General features: G+C 44.1%; 1 protein-coding gene and 1 long non-coding RNA gene across 14 annotated transcripts in view; both read right to left on the minus strand.

Moving 5' to 3' along the window:
• LOC134728994 (uncharacterized) overlaps positions 1 to 22,653 on the minus strand; it is a 37,872-nt gene extending 15,219 nt beyond the window's left edge. Inside the window, exon 1 of the long non-coding RNA XR_010109833.1 lies at positions 393 to 22,653. This is a non-coding gene — a long non-coding RNA (uncharacterized LOC134728994). The remainder of the gene's footprint in view (positions 1 to 392) is intronic.
• The window catches only part of FOXN3 (forkhead box N3), a 460,729-nt gene that overhangs the window by 68,261 nt on the left and 368,725 nt on the right, over positions 1 to 23,743 (minus strand). The gene's annotated exons all lie outside the window — the stretch shown is intronic.

The following is a 23,743-nucleotide window of genomic DNA, read 5'->3' on the forward strand; positions in this document are numbered from 1 at the left end:
CAAGAAAACTTAAAAGGCCATAAGGTGTAACATACTTATGAGCTTAATTAGACTTATAAGAATTGCTTAAGTGCTCTAAGAGGCTTGTTTGTTGAGTCAGGCAATTGAGTACTTATAAATTTAATAAGTTCGATTTCCTTTACAAATGCAGCTTAAAATGTTTAAAGGAGTTTAATTAACTAAGTTTGCAAATCAGACCAAACATTAATAAAAGGCCTCCTTAAAAGTGATTATTAAAAACTGATAGGCTTATAAATAAAATGAGATCTGTGAACACCTGTCAAAAGCCTAAGGAGAGGTGAGAATTTAGATTTCATAACTTTCATAAAAATTAATTTTAAAGAGTAAATATCAGAATTACCTTTTCTGCCCCAAATGCTTTGGAACCCTACCTTGCCCATATGATGTGATATGTTTTAGTTTTCCATCTTCAATAACAACTTATTGATGCACCTACTGTGTGGCAGGTACTATACCAGGCACAACTGGGTATGTTCTAACAATCATCTGGTAGGAGAGATATAAAATATGTGCTACATGAATAACTGCTACATTAGAAAACGGGTGACAATCAACTAAGGAAGACAAAATGCTACAGAAATTCAAAGAACATACATTAATGAAGGCATCATAATAAAATCTTATTTGGAGGCCAAGACACGAGGATTGCTTGAGGCCAGGAGTTCAAGACTAGCCTGGGTAACATAGCAAGACCCTGTCTCTATAAAAAGAACTTAAGGACGGGCGCGGTGGCTCACGCTTGTAATCCCAGCACTTTGGGAGGCCGAGGCGGGCGGATCACGAGGTCAGGAGATCGAGACCATCCTGGCCAACATGGTGAAACCCCATCTCTGCTAAAAATAAAAAAATTAGCTGGGTGTGGTGGTGCATGCCTATAATCCCAGCTACTAGGGAGGCTGAGACAGAAGAATCCCTTCAACCAGGGAGTCAGAGGTTGCAGTGAGCCGAGATTGTGCCACTGCACTCCAGCCTGGCGACAGAGTGAGACTCCATCTCAAAAAAAAAAAAAAGAACTTAAAAAAGAGCCAGGTGTGGGGATGTGTGCCTATAGTCCCAGCTACTTGGGAGGCTGAGGTAGGAGGATCACTTGGACCCAAGAGTTCGAAGCTGCAGTGAGATGCGATCATGTCACTGCACACCAGCCTGGGTGACAGAGTGAGACTGTCTCTGAAAAATATATAATACAAAAGCCGGGCACAGTGGCTCATGCCTGTAATCCCAGCACTTTGGGAGGCTGAGGCAGGCGGATCACGAGGTCAGGAGATTGAGACCATCCTGGCTGACATGGTGAAACCCCGCCTCTACTAAAAGTACAAAAAATTAGCTGGGCATGGTGGTGGGCGCCTGTAGTCCCAGCTACTTGGGAGGCTGAGGCAGGAGAATGGCATGAACCCAGGAGACAGAGCTTGCAGTGAGCTGAGATCGTGCCACTACACTCCAGCCTGGGCGACAGAGCAAGACTCCGTCTCAAAAAAAATAAAAATAAAAATAAAAATATGAAATAATATTTGAACTAGATCTAGTCTGCAATTTACTTTTTGAGTTGACCTCCTCCCTCACTGTCCTGAAGCATCATCCGCTGACCTGAGTTTGCCTTACACACAGGTTCACGCTTCTGCTCTTTTACTAACTGGAAACTCAGCTTTCACAACTCTGTTAGGATCGTGTGTAACATAAAGGTTAACAGGATGTGAGTGAAGGCCCATCAGGCTCTCTGAAAGGGTTTATTTCACAAACGTTTTAACATCTTTACTCAGAACTCTTTCCATTTCCTTTGAGACCTTGGTTCTCCATTCTCTACCCATCTTATAGGTGAGGTTGTCAGATAATTGGCCTCTGGACAAGTATTCTTCTGTAAGTAGGTTTATCCCCGACCAATTTAAAATGAAGAATAAGAGCAGCTTTATTTCTAAAATTAAGTCCAAAAGGCAAGAATGCCATTCTGATGAGAAATTAGTAAATTCCCAAGTGATGGGGGGAGGGGAGGGGAAGGAAATCTAGTTGTTTTCTGACCATCGATCTACCAAGGAGACATAAAAAAAAAAAAAAGAGGGACAGGGAGAGGGAAAAGGAGAGGGAGAGGCAGAGAGAGAGAATCTTACTGTCAACCAGGCTGGGGTGCATTTGGTGTGGTCATAGCTCACAGTAGCCTCACATTCCTAGGCTTAAGTGATCTTCACACCTCACCTTCTCTAGTAGCTGGGACTACAGGCATGCACCACCATGCCCAGACAAGTTTTGAATTTTTTATAGAGATGGGGTCTCACACCACCACGCCCAGGTAAGTTTTAAATTTTTTGTAGAGATGGGGCCTCACTATGTTACCCAGGCTGGTCTCGAACTCCTGGCCTCAAGCGATTATACGCATGCACCACCATGCCTGGCCAGGGAGACTTTTATTTACTTGCTAGAGTAGTATGACTAGTGGGAAAATTTCAAATTATTCTTCATTAAGTGTTATTGGTTGACCTGTGCCTCCCCCAACCCCAATTCATGTGTTCAGGTCCTAACCAGTACCCCAGAACCTGGCCTTATTTGGAATCAGGTTGTTGCTGACATAAATAGTTACGATGGTCATACTCAAGTAGGATGGGCCCCTAATCCAATATAAGCAGTATCCTTATGAAAAAGGGAGATTTGGACGCAGACAGAAACACGAGGAAAACACCATCTGAAGACTGGAACTCTGTGGCCACAAGCCAAGGAACTACCAAAACCTCAGAGAGAGACCTGGAACAGATTCTTCCCCAGAGCCTTCGAGGGGGACACAGCCCTGCCCACATCTTGACTTCAGACTTCTGATCTCTGAAACTGTGAGACAATAAATCTCTGTTGTTGAAGCCGCTCCGTGCTGGGTACTTTGTTACGGCAGCCCTAGCAAACTAACATGCTAAGCAAACAGAGCCAGAAGAAAAAAGCAATTTCAGGAATAGCCTATTACATTATACAAAGACCAACTCATTCCATTTCAGGCTTTTTTATATACCCTGAATTAGACTCCAGGTAAAACAAGAATGATCTCAGTCAACATGCTGGTACCCCTCAGCACCCATGAAGCAGGAATTTTAAGCTGTTCTGGGGTCTGGCTGACTCCCATTTGTCCAAATCAGGATTTTTCTGTCTCAAAAAATAAAGTGAATGAGGCTGCAATATTGACATAAACCGTAACACATGTTCACAGCGGATCTCCTTCCCAACAGCTTGGAATAAGCTCTTTGCTCTCACTTAATTCTTCATCAATTGGACTCCCTTCACGGCATTTACTACTCCAACTAGACAAAATAAGACTGATCAATTTTTTCCATTTGGTCATGTTGGGTTTCTTCCTGTGGATGGAATATAATAGACGGTGAACTCATGAAATGTGTGCGGGTCAGTCATGTTGTTTTCAAAGGTTCTAGACCAGCGGTTCTTCTGAATTTTTGTGGGGTGATTGTGGCAGGTGAACATTAAGATGACCCCCAGTGAGTCATCTCTCTCCCCTTGAATGCAGATGGGACTTGTAACTGTCTTCTGGTAATAAAATCCGGCACGATAAAGCACAGTCACCCTGAGATTACCTTACATCACAGAAGGCTCCGTCTTAGCAGACTGCAACAAGAGAGTCTCCTATGGCCTTGAAGGAATCGGAGGGCTGGTGAGGGCAGGTGCTCCAGCAGCTAAGAACGGCCCCCAGCTGATAGCCACCAAAAACAAGGCACCTCGGTCCTAACAACTGCAAGGCATGGAATTCGGCCAACAACCTTATGAGCTTAAAGGGAAACCCAAGCTTTTGTAGAGATGGGGTCTCCCCAGGCTGGTCTTGAACTCCGGGCCTCAAGCAATCTTCCCACCTCAGCCTCCCAAAGTGCTAGTATCACACGAATGCACCACCATGCCTGGCCAGGGAGACTGTTACTCACTGGTGGCAGCCTGGGGAGACATTAAGCAGAGGACCCTGCAAAGCTGCACCCAGACTCCTAAGCCACAGAATCTGGTATCATTAAAGTGTATTGTTTTAAGCCACTGTTTGTGGTAATTGTTATACAACAAAGAAAACTAATACAGTGAGGATGTCATTTGATGGTCTGATAAAAAAGAGGCGATCTCTCATTAGCAAAGCTCAGGAAGACACGTTTTGAATTTGATTTTAGGGATTTGTCAGACCTTCTAAACTCTTCAATGTACCCTCAAGATGTTCTTCCACGTTCTGGGTTATGAATGTTTCTTTTTGTTTAGTCAATAAAACCTACTGCAAAACTTGGTGACATCTGGGAAACTAACAAGGTCACAGTCCATAAGAATGGCTTGCTGGGCCATTTCAACAGTTTTCAAATGTAAATTTAAATAATTTGTTTTATTCTTAACCTGTAAGATAGGACCACATTTTAATATTGTACCATATTCAACTTGTGTAGAGTGATAAAAAAGCATAGGTTTGAAGAGAAGGCAATTTCTTATTTTACTAGGAAAGTATCTTCAATCCTGCCTCTTCTAGATTAACTATAGGAACAAAAAAGGCTGTAGTTTGTAGAAACCATGTGAGTTTTAGAAAGGACATGTTTAGGAAGATGGGCTCAGTTCATTTCCTGACAGAAGACTTGTTCAGAACGAATATAACACCTGGAATAAACTGATTTCCTAATCCAAATGTCCTTTGGAGTGATATATTAGAAAGAAAACAAACAAATAAAAAACTGTAGATTTAAGTCCTTGTTCTATTACTTCCTAGCTGTGTACTTGGGAGGAAGTTACCTTATTTCTCTGATTCTGTGTTTTCTTAACCATAAAATGGGTTGTTGCTTCCCCTCCCGCCCCTTTCCAAAGCATGTTGGCTGCAAAAATGGGCTGTTTTGAGGACCAGATAAAATAATAGTCATGAGAGAGCCTCGCACAACACCAGGCCTCGTAATAAGCAATCAGAACAACCAATACAGCCCTGACAAATGGGGTTTATTCCACTGCCCCAGAGAGGGAGAAGGGAACAGAGGAGTTGAGGATGGCTGCTCTCCGGCACTCATGTCTAGGGAAAAAGGGGTCTGAGTGGTAGCTGCAGGGACTAAAATAGATAAGAGTGTCACCCATGACAAAATTCGTCACATTGATTGCCGGGCCAATACCAAACACAATTCAGACTTAGTCAAAGATTTTGTTGTACAAAAGAACTAGAGAAACAAACATAACCCTAAAACAAACAATCAAAATATCCTATTGCACAAAAGTATTTATTAAGCTCTTGCCACTCTGACCACGGTATTAAAGTAGCTCAGCAGCGAGAACACTCTTCTATCTTGGTGGCTGTGGGATCACATGAGGGACAGAAAAAAACAACAAAGTTTGCCAAAAGACAGTTGGGATCCATCTTCACCCAAGTACACACTGTAATGACACCCTAGTTGCAGAAGTTAGATGAGTTGTGAGAATCAACGTGTTGCTGTTTGGGCAGGAACCAAATGCTACTGACCCTTCCCTAGCAGAAAATACACTTCCGATGGTGTTTCTTTAGTAGGCATGTGTCTCCCCAGCCAATCCTCTGCCAGGCTTGGCGTGCAAGTCCGTGTGCAGCGCTGGGTACAGGTGGTAAGATGCAGTGGGTTGTCCCTCTGGTGACACTCGCTGAGGCCAATGAGAGATAAAAGGAGGTAGGGCAACACTCAAAAGAGCAAAAAAGAGCTATAGTACAGCCACCGACCAAACCGAAGGATGTCCACAAGACCTGGGCCAACCCTGCAGGTACAGGCAGAGGAGACCAGCTCAGGATGGCAGAAGTCCCTGGCTCCATGGCCCAGAATCCAAACAAAGCAGTGAATGGCCCCACTGGCCTCTTACCCTTGAAGCTCTGCAGTGAGAGACAGGGTACACCACCACTGATCAATGGACTTCAGAAAAAGGTAAGGCCCTCAATGCCATGAATTCACTAGTCCAAAACCAAAGGGTCATGGAAACCAATGCTTTTCCAATACGGTATCTCCATAGGAAACCAGGGAGGAAGGTATATCCCACCATGCTATCATGTGATTTGCTTACATGTCTGTGAACCCAAGAATACTGTAAATCCCTCTATGGAGGGATAACACACACCCTTTTCATTTCTTTCATTTCTATATCCCAGGGATCTAACTCATTGGCAGGTACAGAGCACTCAGAAAACGTCTGCTGAATGGACGATCCCTCTTACTTCACTCTGTGTCTTTTCCCACATTCTCATCACCTCTACCATCCTCTGCTGAGCATCTGCTCTGATGAAAGCCAGCCTGTGTGAAATGGAATTCCAGCTCCAGCACTCGTGTGCCCCTGGGCAAGTCACTTCATCTCTGTGGGGATCACTTTCTCCCAATGGGTTATTGCTGTTATCTCCCTTCTAGGGTGTATGGGATTAAGTACACATAAAGGGCTTAGACTTGTGCCTAGCACTAAGTAGGCACATTTAAGTGCTAGCTACTATTATTATTTTGACAACTTGCTTTTTATTTATTATATTTATTGTTTCTTGTCTATCTCACGCAGAGTTCCACAAGGGCAAAGATTTGTGTCTGTTTCCTTCACTGATGAATCCCAAGTATCAAGAACTGCACTACGCACACGACAGGCGCCACACACTCTTTATTAAATAAATAGATAAACAAACATTCTTAGATAGTAGAGGTCACATCTGCTTTAGGTTAAATTCTGTAACCCTCCTTACAGCGCTCAGCCTTGTTTCTCAATGGAGATGAAGGTTTTCATTTTTTTGTTGAAAAAACAGCTTTCATTTATAAAGTACTTCTTCTATTTTCTCATTTGAGCCTCGCAGCAACCCTGTGATAAATCCCCATGGCGTCTACTGGAGTAGCACATAGCCACTATCTCTGCGGGAACATCAGGACTCGAGGTTGATGATAATGATAACATCCCACCCATCTCACCTGTGACAGGCCATTTATTACTTGATGAGGAGAAGCATGCCTGCCTAATTTTTTTGCATTGACTTACCTGGGGTGATTTTGTTGTTGTTCTACTGAACATAAAAGATGATGTGTTTTTATTTTCCTTACCCCAAACTGCTCTTTTAAAATATACTCTTTTCTTTCTAATGAAAAAAAAAAAAGTATCTGTTCGCCAAGGAAAACTTCAGCAAAAGCAGTAAGAGTATAAAGAAGAAAATCAAAATTACCCATATCCCATATAATGTTAGAACTTGCTTTGTAGGAAATACTTGCAACAAACAATTCCTGTTTGGCCAAGAGAGACACTAGCTGGCCTGTTGGCCACACAGCATTCTGGGAGTCAAGAGCCGGCCCAGCCTCAGGAGAGAAGAGGGCTGCCAGGAGCTAACAAGCCAGGTGATCCAAGAGGGAGGGTGGCTGAGACTGAAAAAGAATGCAGGGGTCTCGGTCCACTATGGAGGGAAGGGCAGAGTAGGGATATGATCTGATTTGCCAGGCAGTACGACAGAGGAGTGTGGTTCTGTTGCCTGGACTTCTGTTACAGCAGGATGTGGGCACCAGCAGCTATTCAGAAGGTCTCAGCCAGGGCCCTAAGGGACAGACACAGAACCTTCGCATCTGGAGAAAAAGGAGGGGACGCAATGGTACAGCCGCTCCATGCGATACTGTGCTCCAAATCGGACCTGCCTACCTTGCGGTGCCTCTATGCTGGGGCACAAGGCAGACATGCCCATGGTTCAATCCTTCCAAGACCAAGCAGATGGAAGCAGGTGGGGGCGGGGAACACACGGGTAATTAATCTCTAGGTCTGCTCAAAGCGATTGGCTGGGAGCATGGCAGGGCAGCAAATTATGGCCACTGCGATGACATTTGCAAGAGCTGGGAGGGGCCCCAGTGGTGCCAGCAGCCACTGCTTCAGGGACAGGTAAGCTCAGTGTTGCGGGAAGGCGTTGAGCTAAGCCCCAAGAATACTATCTGCCTTCAGGGTGTCACGTTTCCTAACCGAAACTGGGCCAAGACTGGAAAAAGCCACAGGAGCTGCCTCATGGCGGACGTAGAACTCACTGATTTATTGGACTTTTCCACATCTAGGCCTGCCCCAAGATTCTGACCTGCTAGTAACCTGGGCAGAACCTAGAAGGTTCCTATAAGTCAGACTCCAAAGGCCAGTTCTTTCAAACTGCTCATCTGTAGGAGGATACATGTGTCTGAAACTTATTTAATATTCTACAAACACAAACTGTTCGCCTATACATAGTTCATTCTGCAGATAGTGTTACTGATGACCAATAGACCCCGAGTGCTTTAATCAATGAAATTACTGCCTCGGCTACTACAGGAGACTATGAACTGTTGCAATCTTCTATCCACATTTCAATCGATGTAAACCAGGGCAAGAAAAAACAGGACCCTTAATTATATAACCGGGAAGGATTATATAACAAAGGTCCTGATGCAGCTTTAACTGTCTCTGTGCCTACGTGGGCTGAAAGAGCACACGTTTTCAGAGGGAACATGAGCAGCCCAGAGTTGTGCAAACCATTTTTCAATATTGGTTTAACTAATCCCACTTACTCACCATCGACAAGTCCTCTGCTCTTCTAACCTTGTTCTTCCACAGCCCTGGATGGAGCAACCCCATTTCAGGGTGATAGTTTGTTAAAGTGACAGCGCGCCAGCCTTACGAGACATAATTCGAGGAAAGCTGGCGAGAGCGTCAATTTCTCTGAGAGGCTGGTCTCAGCTATCCAGCATGGCAATGATAATTTCATAATGCTGCTAAAGCCACTTCTGCCATTTCAAAATGGCAGGACACTGATCACTTGTGACAGGAAGCATTTGCACTGAGAGATACTTGAAAGCCACACAGCATTTCTTTGTTGGAGGAACCCAAGAAACAGTCATAGTAACAACAAAAAATAACCACCTCCCCTCCTTCCTTTCAGCCTGTGCTGCCAAGCAAAATGATCCCTCTCCATGTGTCCTTTATGTCTTACTGATAGAAATTACATTCGAGGGCATCCGACACAAAGGACACTTGTGCAAGCAATGTACCTTGTATGTGACATTTCTTCTGAACCCTTAGGAGAGATATTGATTTAAAGCTACCAAGATGCTGTATATGCAATGCTGCGCCATAATGAACCTACCCGGCATCCCACTCTTGTGATTTAAAGCAAGCCTGGAAAGCTGAAATCTAACTGAAATAACATTAGTTGCTCTACTTCACCCTGCAGAAAGAGGACAGGAAAGTCAGAAAAAGGCGAAAAGTGGTAACTTGGTGGTGTCTGAGGTCACATAATGGCTGCTGATTTTGTAAATTCTATACTCTGTAATACCTAGGTGTGATGAGTCCATGAATGAAGAAGCTAGGAGCTGGAATTTCCCATCCACTGGGTAGAAAATTGTTTTTCAGTGACACATAGTAAAACTAAGTATCTATGAATTTTTTAAGTCATATAAACTTGATCATTCTTTCAAATCCCTTTCCTGAAGGTCAACAGTTCTTTTTTTCTTTTTCTTTTTTATAATCTCTGCCATCCCCCTCCACTCCCAGTAAACACAGTCTAATGGTTTAACTTAAAATTCTGTGCCCAAGAAAATTTTCAGAAGTGAGAACCACAGAATTTGGAGTCTCTAGAAATCTCAGTGATCTGGATGTGAGATTCAAGTTCCAAGTTCAAGTTCTGATTCTGCTACTAGCAGAGTGACCTCGGGTAGGTCCCAAGATACTCCCTGGGACAGTTTATCATCTGTCAAGAGGAGGAGTTGGAGTAAATGAACTCAAGGCCTTTGGCCTAAACCTCATGACGCCCGTCTAGGTCCCTATTTTCTAAAGGGAACCATGTCACAATTGGCTGTACAGGTAGTCCCTGAAGGAATCAGAAAGAGCCTGTGCCTGTTCACTCCATCCTCCCCTCACCAGGTCACTCTGTCCCTCGTGTAGATCCCAGAGACGTCAACCTACATACAGGATAGAAAGCCACAGTGCCCCTCGGATCATCAGATTCTCCCCAAAGACCACTTAATAGCCATTGGTTGACTTCAACAGGCACATCTAAACTGCTCTGAAAGACTAAGGAGAACCCAACGAAATTCCTCTAGTACAGGGGTATTTGGTGTACTACGCGTATTAGTTCTAGGGCCACTGCAACGAAGTGCCACAAACTGAGTTCTTCAAAACAACAGAACTTTAATGACCATAGTTCTGGAGGCTAGAAGTCCAAAATCAAGGCATTGGCAGGGCCACCACGCTTGCTTGGAAGCCTGCAGAGGAGACTCCTTCCCTGCCTCCTCTCAAGCCTTGGCGTTCCAAGGCTTGTGGCTGCATCGCTCTACTCTCTGCCTCTGCTGTTGTACGGTTTGAATCTGAGTCTCCACCCAAATCTCAAGTTGAATTGAAACCCCAGTGTTGGAGGCGGGGCCTGGTGGGAGGTGACTGGATTAATTACGGGGGCAGATCCCTCATGAATGGTTGAACACCATCCCCTTGGTGCTGTCCTTGTGACAGTAAGTGAATTCTCATGATATCTGGTTGTTTAAAAGTATGTGGCATCCTCTCTCTCTCTCTCTGCCCCCCTCCCTCCCCCACTCCCCTGCTTTTGCCATGCAACACATATACTCCTGCTTCACCTTCCACCATGAGTAAAGGAGATCTTTATTTTTCAAGGGTTGGACAGGTGTGAGCTGGTAAGGAAAGTGGAGTTCTCTCCCCAGTCGAGCCCTACACACCCCTGCATTGTGCTTACCCTGAACATGCTTATGTTTTCCTGTCTTGGCCCACCTAGCCCTCGTTGCCAGCAGGGCTGCCCCGTCCCCAGCTGTTGAAGTCTTACTCACTCTATGAGTGCCCGCTCAAATTTGCCCTTCTTGCAACCTCCCTAATTCCCGCAGCAAGAAATGAAGTCACCTGCCTCTGACCTTTCCTGGCTTTTGTCTGCTCCCTGATGATACTCATAACTTTATGCCTTGAACTATGGTCACTTCTGCCCACTCTCTGGCAACTGCCCCCTGAGAGCATGGGCTATTTCTTATTTAATCCTTATGCCCATAGGAGGTGACTGTAAGTATGTGCTAAAGTAAACCTGCAGGAAGAGAAGAACAGAATGGAGAGTAATGCCTGATGTTTTGAAAACATCACCATGGAGAGGGCCCTTTGGAACCAGGGGCTGTTAGAACCTTGTGGCTTACTGATTCCCTCACTGTCTCTTTGTGACCTCCTTCCCCATGCCATGTTGCTTTGAAATCAAAAGAAAGCCCAGAAGATAAGCTAACCACACAAAGTAAAGTACAGGAGTGTGCCTGTGTGAGGGGCTTATGCCAACCCCAATCAGCACCAGCGGCTCTTGGAAACCATCAGCCGTTGTGACCCTGGAGGTTTCCAAAAAAGAGGATGACACCTGAACGCCCAGCAAGTCTTTGGAACTGTGAAATGCTTCATCGGTGGGGTCTTGGCAATCATGGCAGTAAGCATGTCTTCTCCAAAGGATGTCCACATCCTGATCTCCAGCACATGTGACTATGTTAGATTTCATGGCACAGGGGAATTAAGGTTGCAGCTCGAATTAAGATAGGGACATTATCCTGGATTAGATAATCCAGGTGGGCCCAGTGTAATCACAAAGGTCCTCACAAGTGAAAGAGGGAGGTCAGAGTGATTTAATGTGAGAAGAACCTGACCCGCTGTGGTTGTCTGTGAAGATGGAGGATGGGGCCACAAGTCGAGGAATGCAGGCAGCCTCTAGAAGCTGCAATAGGAAAGAAAGCGGCTTCTCTCCTAGAGCCTGCAGATGGGATGCAGGCCTGCTGATGTCTTGATTTTAGCCCCCCAAGACTGATTTTGGAGTTCTGATCTCCAGAACTGTAAGATTATAAATTTGTGTTGTTTGAAGCCACTAGGTTTGGGGTGATTTGTTATAGCAGCAGATGGAGAAACTGAAGCCCAGGCGGGTTAAGGAGTGTTTGGCTTGAGGTCACACAACTAAGGAGTGGCAGAGCTGGCGCTCATGGCTGGGTCTATGGCTCCAAGTCAAGCAAGCTTTGCTCTATGAAAAATGCATTCCTTTCTTGGATGTAGTCACTAGGCCCCTGGCTCTCAGCTAAGGAGAAGCACATCTCCCTAGAGGCCCATCCTATCAAAAGTCTGGTCAGGGTCACAAGAGCGACTGGAAGGCAGAAGGAGCCTTTGAGAGTAGCATGCAGGCCGGGCACGGTGGCTCATGTCTGTAATCCCAGCACTTTGGGAGGCCGAGGCGGGTGGATCACGAGGTCAGGAGATCGAGACCATCCTGGCTAACACAGTGAAACCCCGTCTCTACTAAAAATACAAAAAATTAGCCGGGTGTGGAGGCAGGCGCCTGTAGTCCCAGCTACTCGGGAGGCTGAGGCAGGAGAATGGGGTGAACCCGGGAGGCGGAGCTTGCAGTGAGCCGAGATCACGCCACTGCACTCCAGCCTGGGCAACAGAGCGAGACTCTGTCTCAAAAAAATAAAAAGAAAGTAGCACGCAGCCAGCACCTCCTCTACCACTGAGGACTCTGGAGCTTTAGAGAGGGCCAGCATCTTGGCAAGGGGCTATGGGAGCTAACAGTAAGCTAGAAGGGGGTTTCTGCTCATTTGTTCCCAATTTGCACATGCTGATTAGAAGCTGAGCCTTTCATTGTCCTGATAGGGAGGCCTAATGCCCTCTCCCCAAAGATTAAAAATGCTCTAGCTGTGGGGACACTTAAAGCCTCTAGTTTTCTGGCCTGGAGGTCTCAGTTCCAAGCCTTTAAGAAGTTCTACCCTTTGATGAATTCCATCTTCTGCCCACCAAGCATTGCATCCTGATGCCAGGAGCTGACCTGGAGAAATTCCAGCCACATGTACCCCACCACTTATCAGCTCTTTTAGCCCAGAAAGAGATTCTCACTGGTCTTCTAAGAACCTCTCTCTTCCATCAGTCACCACCATCTGTCTACATATAACAGAAGACAAATTCCCCCTTGACCTAAGTTTCAGGCCCCCCTCTGACACATGATCATTTGGCAAACAACCAAAATCAGCAACTGAGAGCATGTGGCAGGGCAATACTGAATATATACAAAGCTGTCAACATTTCAGGGAAAAAAAAAAACAAATATCCAACTAGAAAGTGAGCAAAAGACATAAATAGACATTTTGCAGAAGAAGATTTACAGATGGCAAATATGCACATGGAGATACCTTCAACATTATTATCCATTTGGGAAATTCATATTAAAACCACAATGAGATATCATTAAATACCTTCAGAATGGCTATGAAAAAATAGTGACAACACCAAATGCTGGCAAGGACGCAGAGAAACGGTATCACTCACCCACGGCTCATGAGAATGTAAAATGGTACAGATACTCTGGAAAATAGTTTAGCGGTTTGTTAAAAAACTAAACATGCAATCAACTTATGAACTAGTGATTGTATTCCTAAGCATTTATCATCGTAAATGATAGAAATGTTCTGTATCTTGACTATATCAATGTCAAGCTGGTTGTGATATTGCACTACTGTTTTGCAAGATGTTACCGCTGGGAGAAACTGCATAATGGGTACACAGGCTCTGTCTGTATCATTCCTTACATGTGAATCTAGGATCATCTCAAAGCAAAGGCTTAACCGGAAAACAAAAACTGACCACCCCTCCCCCCAGTTTTTCTTCTCACATTGAGAAGTACAGTAAAGTACTAGAAAGGATTAATAAAGTAGTACCTCAGCCATGCTTGATCTTTACTCTGCTGCATAATTCTTTGTAGCACTCATAGCTGTATGATACTACATTGCATTATATTATATGACATCACATCTATCTATCTGTCCACACTGTGTCTTGTTTCTCCCATAGAACTGTGTGCTGTACGATGGCAGAGATGTCTTAGTTCACACTCTAGCACATTATGGGCACCAAAAAAAGTTGTTGAATGAATATGGGGAAGTCAGTAATGTTGCTCGAGCCTTTTAAGTCAGTGTATTTCCAACTACCTAAGTTCTCTTAAATCCGATCTCCTCTAAGGAGTTGCTCTTCAGCACCCTCTACCTTTAAAGGAGGAACCTTTAGTCTTTAGTCTTTTCCAAATTCCCATCCTTGTATACTCACAGCACCAGAACGGAGCCCAACACTGGGAATCCCCGCAGGTGAGTTGTGGTCTAGGTTGCTGGAACCTCCCCTTGAGGCACTGCGGCTTCAGGCAACATGAATGGTGACTGTGTTTACCTGGTCCCTACAGCACAAACATGCCTCCCAATCCCACTCTGTTTCTTTACTGGATCAAACTGATGTACCGCAATTTAATTTGCACACAGATACCAGGGACGTCTGGAACGAATCTGATCTTCAAATTATGTTTTCCAAGTCTGTTTCAGCTGCCATTATCATAGAGGGGGACTTCAATGTAAAATAAGAACTTTACTTGCCACTGGCTTCTAACTTCTTACCATATTCCTCACAATTACAGTGCTGGTAATGGAGGAGTGTTCGGCAGCCTACGGGACACACACTCAATGCCACTAGCCACACAGTGGCTTAAGGGGTCACTTGGGAAGTCCCTACAGTTACATAGAGAACTGCAGAATATTTTATTTTTTATCTAGTTCATTTAGAGGTATGTCCTAAGCAACTAGTACATATTGGATACTCAAAAAATGGTTGTGAGTTTAACGAATTAGCCAAAATACTGGGTGCCTTTCAGTTAGTGTACAGCGGGATTTTTGAGCTTAAAACCTCATAATGAATATCAATAACAATGCATTTACTCAACTACATCAAGAGTGTGAGTGAAATGTATCCATTTCTAAATGGTTTTGGGGGTAGATTATAAACTACAATTCTTGCTGTTGGAAGAATTCTAGCTTACCACCCTTGCCGCCACGGAAATGACAAACAGACAACATAATTGCAGACTGCCAGTAATTAACATTCACCCAGCTATAGCACACATGAACATTTAAAATGAACAATTATATACTAAAAAAGAGACTGCGAATGATCAACCGGGGGGAAAAGGCAGAAATCTATGAATGAGATAGTGTTAAACAGTTAGATGTAATTCACTCCGCCCCCCTCTTCCCTCAGAGCTTTTTCAGCAAGGAGCAGAGAGTGTTTCCTGTCAAGCCAGCGGAACCACAAGAGCTGAATTGGTATCTCCAAGCAGGCAATTTTCCTAGTTGTAAATAACCAGCAGTTTTGTGGGAATCAATTAGGAGGTTCCCATCTCTTCTTTGGAAGTCTTATTTCAGCCATCCATCTTCCTTTGTTAATTTCGTAAGCGGGGTTTAAGAGATCCAGAGAGAAAGATCTATTTTCTGTCCCTCAGATTTCTTGGAGGGGGGAGGAGCAGTTTTTACATCTTTCCCATTTAGAATTCAAGTAGAGTACTTTCAAGTCACTCTCCCTTTTCAAGGCCAGGAAACTGCATGGGATTTATGTAGTATGTCTAGCAACAGAGGCGCAAGGCCTGAAAGAAAATTATAGAGTCACAAGGCAAATGAAATAGACATAGGTGCAAAGAAGCTTTTATTGCAAAGATGCAGATGGCCTGCACACCAAATTGCATCCTTTGGAGCAGGTTCCTGAAGTCAAAGTCCAATATAACATGGTTGCCGCATTAAGCAATTGTTCAGTCTTAGCCCATGCCTCTACTGTCCATCGTTTTATTTATTGTAATCATAATAACAGTCATAATAACAATGATACTAATATTAGAAGCTACCAATTATTGAAAACCAATCATGTGCTAGCTACTTTAAATATATGGTTCTTCTATTGCTCACAACCACCTTGCAACACCAGTCTTATGATCCTATTTTCTAAATGAGGAGACTGAGACCCAGAGAAGGTCACATGACCCGTGAATTCTGCAGCCAAGAGGGAATGCACCCAAGTTTATGTCTGGAAGACCAGTGGTTGTAAAGACAATCTTGTCCCACAAGGCCATGCTCTCCCTCTTGTTCATCCAGCAGTGACTGGTCAAAGCTCCACTCCGTGTGGAGCAGACACATCCCTTTACTAAGTATCAAAAGGATAAGTACAGAATGAGCCTTGCTGAAAACTTGCCATGGCCACACCTCAAAAACATGGAGAAGGGCCTTTTACTGGGTACCCAGACTTCTCGATGGACACATGATGGGTCTCAGCAAACGTCCAATCAGATCACTTTCCCCAGAACTGACCAGCACTTGGATCATTATCTCTTTGGAAAATATGATGTAATAAGAAAAAGTAATTCAATAGAAAAAAAAAAATGAGCATGGGGCATGAACAGAAACTACACAGAAAAAGAAATACAAATGGACTTCCTTTCCAGTTAAGGAAATAAATAACAACAGAATATCACTTTTAACCAATAGTGAAGACATGTGTGCAAAGATACATGCAGGAGTATTCACCGCAACACTGTTTGTATAATGCCCACTACCAGCGGTGGCTTGAATACATCTGGTACAACCATACAGTGAAATACTCTGACACCAATAACAAGGATGAATAAATCTGTATGCACTGATACAGAGAAATCTACATGATTAAAAAAAGTCAGGATAATGCACATGGCCTGTGCCCATCTGTGTAAACATCCACACACATCCAGGGCTGTGTAAAGGCATCAGCTGTCAAATGATACAGAGGAAACTGGTCATCGTGGTTACCTCCGGGGAGGAGGTTAGGAAGCTGTACTTCCTTGTCAAGAGAATGCCGTACTTCTCACTATATATCTTTTGGTATAATGTTTTTTATTACTATTTTTTTAAGCAACATACTAAAAAGAAAAGGAGAAAGGGCCTGAGTGGAGCAGCAACCTGCCTGGGGTCCCACGAATGGCCAGGGGCAGGGCTCGGGTCCCACGAATGGTCCAGGGGCAGGGCTGGGGTCCCACGAATGGCCCAGGGGCAGGGCTGGGGTCCCACGAATGGCCCAGTGGTAGGGCTGGGCCTGGCTCCCAGGACTCCCAGCCCAGTGTTCTTTCCACTGCAGCAGCATGTGTATAGACAGTTTGATTTTATTCCTTCTATGCCTCACTCAATACTTGCCACCCACAATAATCACTCTTGGAAAAACTGCACCCACTTCCCAGTGATTTTATTAGTTAGCAGTGACTCTGACAAGCCTCCATTTTCCAATTAGCGCTACCCCCCATATCACTGACACTGGCATCCTCTGAGTGACATGTAGTGGCTGAGCCAGACACTCCCTACCCAAAGTGACATAACGGCATTGCTCTTCGATGGCCTATGGCTCCAAGTGCAACCCAAACGTTTAGACCGATTTTAGATTTCTGTATAGATAGCTCATGCCAAGCTTAAGTTCACACGAATGTTCACAAATATTACTTGGCCTGTAAATTATTCCCAGCAAATTTTCCATTTCAGGCCAACTTCTACTCAGCCACTTCCCTATTAACTATCTACTGCTCTCTGTGCATGCTCATGAGGTGGCCACCGTGAGCTTGTGAAAATTCAACCCAAAGCCACCATGGTGGCTGAATGAGACAGACACACGTGGGTTCTGCATTTTGGGGTCAGCCAGCATCAGTGACCCAGCTTCCTCCTTTCTGGCTGTGTGACATCAGGTGATACACTTACCTTCCAACCTCAGTTTCCTCCTATGTAAAGCGGAGTGCCTCAGGAAAGAACCAGAAAGCCTGCTGGTTCTGTGGAAACAGTAACTGGAGTTGTTCATACCAATGATTCCTTTTCTCCCACTAGGCAACAGACAGTTGATTATAAATAGTTTTTTGGGATTCTCTTCAGAATCCCACGCTCTTGCCCTCAGTGTCAAGGCTCTGGGATACAGCACGTGGAACCCTGGAGAAGCATAAGAAGTTGCCACTGGAGGCTAGATAAGAATCTGGAGTCTCTGTCTCTCTCAAGAAAACAGAAAATGGGGCTCTGTTTGGGTTGTCTATCCCACTCGCAATGGGGGGCCTCTTCCCCTCAGAGCTCTGCCTCTCCCCACCCATGGAGAAAGCCCCTGGCTACCACGTTTTTTCTCCATGCTGCTGCTCCCCCAGACAAGGCGGCAGGACCAGGTAGATCACATGATTTCAGTGACTCCATTCACAGAATTTCTGTTGCTCCTGGGAAGTGGGCACTGGAACTGAAAGACAGCTAGGCCACCTGAGCTATTCTCTTCCATGGAGGATATTTGGCTTGAATGCCACGAGGTGACCACGGATCATCCTGCACACGGCATTAGAGAAAACAAAGAGAACACAGAAAGTGACAGAGAGAAGGTACGAGTGGTGCCCACGTTCCTGGCAGCCTTCCAGGTTCCAGTCTTGATGACCGCCAGCTATTATACATGCTTGGCCTCGGGGTCCTGAGAGACCCACAGTACTCCCTCCAATAGATTCCCCGCCCTCATATATATATGCATTTCTTCCTAAACTTGTTGCTTTCTGTTACTTGCAACCAAAAGAAGCCTAAAATATTCTGATTCCTATCTGTATAAATCTCCATCAGTATTTGAGAATGGCCTGAAGGTGGCACTTTCCATTCTGAGACAAAGAATTACTATAAAAATGCTGAATTTGTGGCATTACCTTTATTTTGCCTGATTGCATTACTCAAACAGAAAGAGCTATGAATAATAATAATAATAACGATACCATTAAAGTAAAATATTTGACACTCACAAGATTAAAAGCTGAATACAGTAATCTTCTCATAATCATCGCGGGATATGCAGCACTTAATCAACAATTACACTGGGAAAATGCCCGCGACTTAATGCTTAAGTACCGGGAAAAGGCAAAGGAGAAAAGTAGGAAATCAATGCAAGGGGAGCAAGAAGTGTATCCAGTCTAAATACTGCATGTATTATGATAACAGAGTTCTACATTTTCCTATCAAGGCTATGCAGAAAAATAATAAAAACAATCCAAGAATACACACCCCAAACCAAAACACTCTCGCGAAAGAGCTATTTTAAAAAATCACTTAGAATATTCACCTGATGGTGACACAGTCCATTAATCGGGGTGCTTATTTTTTCTTAACAGCTTTATTAAGGTGTAATTTACACATTCTTTATGCCCAAGTTTCTTCCCCGAGTCCTGCCCCCTGATGGGAGACGGAAGTGGAATGGCCCATGCAGGAAGCCAGAGCCTGGTGGAATAAGAGGCAGCAGTGTGGCCGACGCAGGGAGGACAGAAGACAGACCCTCCCTCCCAGGAGGGCGGCGGGGGCTCCTATCCCCAAAGGGCCTGCCAAGTGATCGTTAGGAAGTAGGTAGGTATATTCATATCTAGAACATGTAAATTTTTTTTAAAAAAGCAAAGCCTACATGCCAGATCAAAATATTTCATGACCCAGAGCAAGTAACTCAGCAACCTTGGGAAATAAGCAAGCATTTACAACAGCCCGCAATCTCTTTTGGCTGTCAGATCTTTACAACATGAGTTTTATTTTTAATGTTCTTTTTAAAGAGCTAATTCTTCATTCAGGATGCGCCTGCCCGATGCAAGCAGCACAAACACCCGCATTGTATTATAAATAGCCTGTTTTAAGGAGGGCTGGGTGGATAGCAACATTTTTTAACCTAGATACAGTTGTGACAACCCGTGACCTCCACACATCAGCCTTATTGTGTTATTTTATAAAGAATGTATCCTCGATGACTGCAATGATAGCCAATGAGGCCACAGTATGACTTCATGAACACATAATAATGCTGCCCTTTCATTTTCTGAGAGGGTTTATCTTCCTTCTGCTACAGGTAAATACAGTAAATTTGACATCATGGAATACAATTGAAGTAGCAAATGATCAATGTCAACCACAATAACAGTGCTTCAAAAAATTACCTCAACAATCCTATTTTCACCATTTTCCATGACCTATGGAAGTGAGGGAGTGGCATGAATGGGCACCTGGTAACTGAGAGGGAAGAATCTAAACATAGCTGCGTCTGCATCGCGCCCGCCAACGAAACCACGTGAGCGCTCCCTCCGGGATGCATCAGTTCACATAAGGGCTCCCCTAAGCTCCATCTCGCAGGAGAATGAAAACAATAGAAAGCTATATTCAGCCCTGGCTCCACAAGAAAAGCTCATTGCACTGATGCTAAGGTGGCTTTGCAGAGGAAACAGCGACAGACAAACCAACCCCCAAGCCCAACTCCTAGTCAACTAGTCAAGATAGGCATTCAATCTTAATACTAGAGATCTGGGAATCCTCTTTACACAGAACTGAGGTGAAATCACCCCGGAGAAAACCAAGCAAAATGAAATCAAGTTCCTGCAAAAGACAAAATATTTCCTTAGACATACATACATGATATTGGTAACGGCCTTCCCTGCCTTTAAATTTGACCTTATAATACAAATGCAACCTCAAGCAAGTTCCCAAAATAATGCAGGAACCTTCAAATATTTCCCCCTGTCTAAGCCATACCTACAAATGTCATCTATAAGCCCTCCTATTGTATCCTTAGTAAGCAAAGAGACACAGGAATCCGCCTCTGGCCAAATATGCTCAGAGGTCACCTACCAACTGTCATGAAAACCTTGCAAAGTGTGAAGAGTATGAAAAGGCAAAGCTATTAGACTTTTTCTAGGTCTGTTGACTGATTTCCTATAGGCTCTGGGCATATGCTAATATCAAAGCTGAAATACAAAAAGAAATTGGCCCTTCAGGATAAGACCAGTATAAGAATTTCACTTCAAACAAGATGAAAGGAAAACCACTTACCTTGTCTTATAGCTACAAGAATGAAGATTCCCCATACTTAACTTGCTTAAGATTACGGAGAAGAGAAACATACCAAAAGTTAAGATCAGGGAATGTGAAAATCTGGTTACCCTTCAGATACGTACAAAAAAGTGTCAGTTTCTGGAGAGAGGCTACAGCACGATGAGAAAATGTTCAAGCTAGAGGGCTCCTTAGAAATCATCAAATTTTCTTTTTGCACTGGGCACCTGTACGTTCATTTCCTTCAACTCATATTAACCAATAACCTACCAGATGCCAAGCACTGTTCGAAATGCTGGGGATAGCACAATGAATGAAGAAGAAAGTCCCTGTCCTCAGACCTTCGACTCTAGGGGTGTGGTGGAAGTAACAAAGACACATACTGTCAGGTGGATGGAAGTGCTACAGAATGCCCAGTGGGTGCTGCTGAATGAATTTTATAGATGAGCAAAGTGAAGCTTCATATCACAAAGCTAGTTTGAAGGCAGCAGCAGGACTGCATACATTTTTTTAATGCAGAAAAGGAATGCTAAAACGTGAATAAAAACAAAGGAAAAATTGAGTATGATGAACAGACTTGTATTTTTGGAAACATATGCAAAAGATACGCAGGTGGGTCATTCGGGGCCCTTTCCTCTTTCCATCTTCCTGACGCTCCACGGATCTACTGACCAAGTGGATCATTCTCACCTTTAAATATGACATATCAAAAAAGTGTTTCTGCACACAAAACACCCAAGAGTAAGAAATGTTTCTTTGTTTGAAAATGAGAAACATTTCACTGTCGAGTTCTCATTTCAAAATTCCTTGGCCTTTAGGTGCTTCAAAAAGGCATTGGAGAGAAAAAAAAGAAATGGGGGCTTGGTTTCTCCAGTTTTCTTTTCTTTAACTGGGTATTTCTTGTAGGATGCTTCTTTCCCCCTCATTTATATCGTTTCTCAGCCTCAGGGTTATAAATCACTTATGAAATAAAGTAAAAGGGGAGCCTGTTCCATCCATCAGGACCAGCATTTGGAAAAGTGGTTGAGTGAGAAAGAAGAAATTTTCAGATAAAAGAGGTATAAAAGAATGCTTCAAAATTCACATTTTTCCTTTCTCTCCAAAAAAGTGGAGCTTCTTCTATGTGGGCTAAGTGACTTGTTAAACAAACAAACTCCTGAGGACACGCAGCCGGAGAGGCAGCCCCCTGAGATACTCCAAGTAGTGAGATCAGCCCCCCATCCCGCATCTGGCATCCCCCAGACGCCAACCCGCAGCCCTGTGACACTTGCTGGAAAGCCACTTGCTAATCAGAGTGCTGAGAATCATTGCTCACTTTCCTGCAGGCCACGACTTGCCAGCTTGATTTAATAAGTCATCATTTGGTGTGAGGAGGGGTGATGGCTTAAGGGTACAGGGTTTTCCCCCCGCACTGGGTGATGAAAATATTCTAAAACTGCTTGTGGTGATGGCTGCACAACTCTGCGAAAAAACCCACTGAATTGTACTTTAAATAGGTGAATTGTTTGGTATGTGAATTATATTTCAATAAAACTCATGTTACCTTTAAAAGTTACCATTTTCATCAACCCCAAAATGTCAGTGGCCTTTCTTATTACATCACCCTCACAGTAAAGGGCTAAAGCTGAGAACTGGTGTTTACATTTTAATTGTGTTACATCTTTAAGTTAAAACATATATTTTCCCAGGGCATGATTTCCTCCAGGCCTGGGAAGGTCAAAGGCCATCAGGAAATGCAGCCTAGGGTAGAGACCCCTCACCCTGAAACCATGGTTTTCACAGGCTCCGAGTTCTGAGAGCCACAATGAAGAGTAATTCTACAGAGTGGGCAGAGAATCTCATCTGAGTGCCCGCCCCACCCAGCGCCCACACCTCCTTTCTCATCTTATTTGCCGGATGCGGCTTTTTTTTTTTTTTTTTTTTTTTTTTTTTGAGACAGTCTCACTCTGTTGCCAGGCTGGAGTTCAGGGGCGTGGTCTCGGCTCACGGCAACCTCTGCCTCCTGGGTTCAAGCAATTCTCTGCCCCAGCCTCCCAAGTAGCTGGGATTACAGGCATCCGCCACCACGCCTGGCTAATTTTTTGTATTTTTTAGTCGAGACGGGGTTTCACCATCTTAGCCAGGCTGGTCTTGAACTCCTGACCTTGTGATCCACCCGCCTCAGCCTCCCAAAGTGCTGGGATTACAGGCGTGAGCCACTGCGCCCAGCCGGATGCGGCTTTATGGCTGAAGAAAAGAGAGCATGACAAGACAGTTAGAAAAGTTCAGATCTGGATTACTAAGAAAATCTAATTAAATGAATAATAACCCCTCCCTCAATTCATCCCTCCAATCTGGGCAACAGGAGAAAGAGACTTCCCTTCCTCCCTTCTCTCCCTCTTTCCTTTCTTTCTTCCATCAAACATTCATCCACCCAATAGTCAGTCTGTTCATCCATCCATCCATCCACCCACCCAATAGTCAGTCTGTCCATCCATCTGAACACCCGTCCGTCCGTTCATTCATCCATCCATCCCTCCATCTCATAATTTCTCAAAATTCTCCTGTGCAAAAACAGTGATACAAATAAAATACTTTCTGTAAATTGCAAAGTGTAACACAAAGCTTAAGTATAATTATTGTATAAAACATGACAATTATCCTTTTTCCCTCTCTTCTCCATCCCTAGCTTAAAACCAGTCAAAGGTTATTACATACCCAAGCCTGGGGACTAAGAAAATTTTGACCAATAAAACTGGGTTGCTAGTGGAGCTTTCTGGAACCTGGGAGAGCTATGAAAGGCCAGGGAAGTATTAGTAGATTTTAAACTTAATCTTACTTCTAGGCTCAATTAAATAGATAATTTATTATGCTTCTACTATAGGCCAGAATTATGATAAGGGGACAGGAAAGGATGTCTAGTGCAAGGTCTTGAGTCTCTAAGACAAGCCCTTGGACCAGAGGTCTAGTGCACAGTCAACTATATCTCACCACTGCTACCACCATAGTCTCGGTCAAATCATGATCACCCTCATCTAGGCTATGATTATAGCCTTGTAACTGGATTCCACACATAACCCCTGTTCCCTGTCAACCTACTCTGTTCTCCACCCTGCAGAGTCATCTTTATAAAAAGT

Source organism: Pan paniscus, chromosome 15, assembly GCF_029289425.2.
Source record: "Pan paniscus chromosome 15, NHGRI_mPanPan1-v2.0_pri, whole genome shotgun sequence".
Taxonomy (NCBI): domain Eukaryota; kingdom Metazoa; phylum Chordata; class Mammalia; order Primates; family Hominidae; genus Pan; species Pan paniscus.